The sequence below is a fragment of the Leuresthes tenuis genome, unplaced genomic scaffold, assembly GCF_036924035.1.
Source record: "Leuresthes tenuis unplaced genomic scaffold, fLeuTen1.0.hap1 SCAF_34, whole genome shotgun sequence".
NCBI lineage: Eukaryota > Metazoa > Chordata > Actinopteri > Atheriniformes > Atherinopsidae > Leuresthes > Leuresthes tenuis.
The window spans coordinates 1,009,184-1,012,420 of NW_027325388.1; the positions used below are offsets into that span (position 1 = coordinate 1,009,184).

At 45.1% G+C, this 3,237-nt stretch overlaps 2 non-coding genes across 2 annotated transcripts; both read left to right on the plus strand.

The window, feature by feature from the left end:
* Positions 1-520: 520 nt before the first annotated feature.
* LOC140285281 (U5 spliceosomal RNA) lies at positions 521-634 on the plus strand. The gene has a single exon (XR_011910376.1). It is a non-coding gene; the product is annotated as a U5 spliceosomal RNA (small nuclear RNA).
* A 298-nt stretch (positions 635-932) lies between these two features.
* Positions 933-1,120, plus strand: LOC140285328 (U2 spliceosomal RNA). The gene has a single exon (XR_011910420.1). It is a non-coding gene; the product is annotated as a U2 spliceosomal RNA (small nuclear RNA).
* The last annotated feature ends 2,117 nt before the right edge of the window (positions 1,121-3,237 follow it).

Consider the following 3,237-nt stretch of genomic DNA (forward strand, 5'->3'; position numbering starts at 1 on the left):
TGCCTATCAACAAATGTGGGATCTAAACTCTAGTGCTTTCTCTAAAATAATTTCCTTTCTCAATTCAGAAATGTGTGTGTGTAAGTCACAACATCCGTGACACCAAAACGGCTTTCCTTTCTCTCTTTTCTCTACACTCTGCACTGTGAGCACACACACCAAATCAGAAAGGCTTTTTTCTCTCTTTTCTACATTATGGACTGTGGGGACACAAAACCGCTCTCTCTCTTTTTTTTTTTGATTGTGTGCCAGGGCGTTGTCTCACGTATTAGATTATGCTTAAGATACGAATGAGCAGTCAGAACAAAGCCTCAATACGGTGTTCCCGTGTTGTTTGTGGCTGCCTTGTCTTTTGCACAGATTAAAAGACAAGGCAGCCATCGAATAGGGCCTGATTGTTCCTACTTGGTCAGCCGAGGAGCAAGGGGGGGGGCAAGCGTCTCAACCAAGCAAAGCTCACCATGGGGAAGGTGGCTATGCCAACTAGGCTGATGCCCTGCTCCTGCAGTGATGGATAATCATACACTGGTTTCTCTTCATAATGTACAAGTCTTTCGCCTTTTGCTAAAGACTTCCGTGGAGAGCAGCACTAATGAGTTGTTTCTATTTTTGGCAGGCTTTAACTTTGCGGGTGAAGCCCTTTCTGTCTGTGCAAAAGAAATCTTGTTACTGTGCAGAGTGACTTCTCTGAGTAGAGTCGCCTTACTTGTTGCGACTGTGCCGATGTTTGAAGCTGGAGTGCAAAGTTGTTGCTTGAATGGTGCTCGCTGGAGCGTGTGGTAGTGTAAAGTTATACCATTTAAAAGGGCTGAAGAGTGCTCAGTGCAGCGGGTGGGCGGAGGTGCAAAGTGACACTATGGCCATAAAAAGAACACCGCTACAAGTGCGCATTGTGCCAGGAAGGGCCCTCGGACGTGAACCAGTGGACAGATATCGCTTCTCGGCCTTTTGGCTAAGATCAAGTGTAGTATCTGTTCTTATCAGTTTAATATGTGATATGTCTATGCAAGGACTACATATTAAATGGATTTTTATCAATAGGAGTTGAAAAAGGAGCTTGCTCCGTTCACTCCAAGCATCGACCCGGTACTGCAGTGCCGCTGGGAACGGTGCGCTCTCCTCTGCTCTTGTGAAAAAGCAAACAGCGGTGCAGGATGGAAGTTTCTTTTAATCTGCTGAGAAAAGAGAGTGAATGCAAAGCAGACTTTAACACGGCTCTGGGAGCGAGCCGAGTGCGGGCTAACCAGGAGAATTGCTTGAAAGAAACGCGACACCGAATGAGCGGTCAGAACAAAGCCTCAATACGGTGTTCCTGTGGTGTTTTTATAAAATGCGGTGTAAAAAAAGGTGTGAATGCCCCATAGAAAACTAAAAGGTGGAGCGGAAGTGTTCGGCTGCAAGAAGGTGTGAATGTCCGACTATATTTGGTGAAAAGCAGGTGAAGCAAGGTCTGAATGCCCAACCTTACATCATCAAAAGCGAGATCAGAGGTTTTTGGCTGCAAGAAGGCCATAGTTTGCCAAAAGCGGGTAAGGTGTGAATGATCGGCTAAATATCAACAAAAGTGGGGGCGGAGGTCTTCGGATGCAAGTGGGTGTGAATATCCCACCATACAAGTATGGTGGAGAGGAAGCTGTGAATGGCCGACCATAGTTTGCAAAAAGCGGGTGAGAAAAGGTGCGAATGTCCAACCATACATGATCAAAACAGGGAGCGGAGGTGTTTGGCTGCGACAAGGTGTGAATGTCCACCCATAATTAATGAAAAGCGGGCAACAAGTAGGTTCGAATGCCCAACCATACATCATCAAAAGCAGGAGTGGATGTGTTCGGCTACAAGAAGGTTTGTATGTCCGAGCATAGTTTGTAAAAAGCGGGTAAGAAAAGGTTCGAATGCCCGAACATACACCATCAAAAGAGGGAGCGGAGGTGTTCCGCTGTAAGACGGTGTGAATGTCCGACCATAGTTGGTAAAAAGTGGGTATGAAAAGGTTCGAATGCCCAAATTCGGCTGCAAAAAACTGTGTTCGGCTGCAAAAAGGTGTGAATGTTCGACTAAATTTTGTAAAAAGCGGGTAAGACAAGGTGCGAATGCCTGACAATGTATGATCAAAAGCGGGAGCGGAGGTGTTCAGCTGCAAGAAGGTCTAAATGTCCATTTTTAATTAATAGAAAACATGAAAGAAAATTTTCGAAAATCAATCCGCACATGATCATAAGTGGGAGAGGAGGTGTTCAGCTGCAAGAAGGTGTGAATGTCCTACCATAATTGCTGAAAAATGTGTTAGAAACGGTAAGAATGCCGGACCATACATCATCAAAAGCTAAAGAGGTGGTGTTCGGCTGCAAGTAGGTGTGAATGTCTGACTAAAGTTCAAATATATTAACAAAAGCGGGAGGAGAGGTCTTCGGATGAGTGGTCGAGAATTTCCAACCATAATCTATAAAATGCGGTGAAAAAAAAAGGTGTGATAGATACCTAAAAGGTGGAGCGGAAGTGTTCGGCTGCAAGAAGGTGTGAATGTTATATATATAGTTGGTGAAAAGCAGGAAAAGCAAGGTCTGAATGCCCAATCTTACATAATCAAAAGCGAGATCAGAGGTGTTTGGCGGCAAGAAAACGGGTAAGGTGTGAATGACCGACTAAATATCAACAAAAGTGGGGGCGGAGGTCTTCGGATGCAAGTGGGTGTGAATATCCCACCATACAAGTATGGTGGAGAGGAAGCTGTGAATGGCCGACCATAGTTTGCAAAAAGCGGGTGAGAAAAGGTGCGAATGTCCAACCATACATGATCAAAACAGGGAGCGGAGGTGTTTGGCTGCGACAAGGTGTGAATATCCACCCATAATTAATGAAAAGCGGGCAACAAGTAGGTTCGAATGCCCAACCATACATCAACAAAAGCAGGAGTGGATGTGTTTGGCTACAAGAAGGTTTGAATGTCCGAGCATAGTTTGTAAAAAGCGGGTAAGAAAAGGTGCGAATGCCTGAACATACACCATCAAAAGAGGGAGCGGAGGTGTTCCGCTGAAAGACGGTGTGAATGTCCGAACATAGTTGGTAAAAAGCGGGTAAGAAAAGGTTCGAATGCCCGAATATATACCATCAAAAGCGGAAGCGGAGGTGTTCGGCTGTAAGAAGTTGTGAACGTCCGACCAAAGTTTGTAAAAAGCAGTTAAGAAAAGGTTCGAATATCCAACCAAACATAATCAAAAGTGGGAGCAGAGCTGTTCG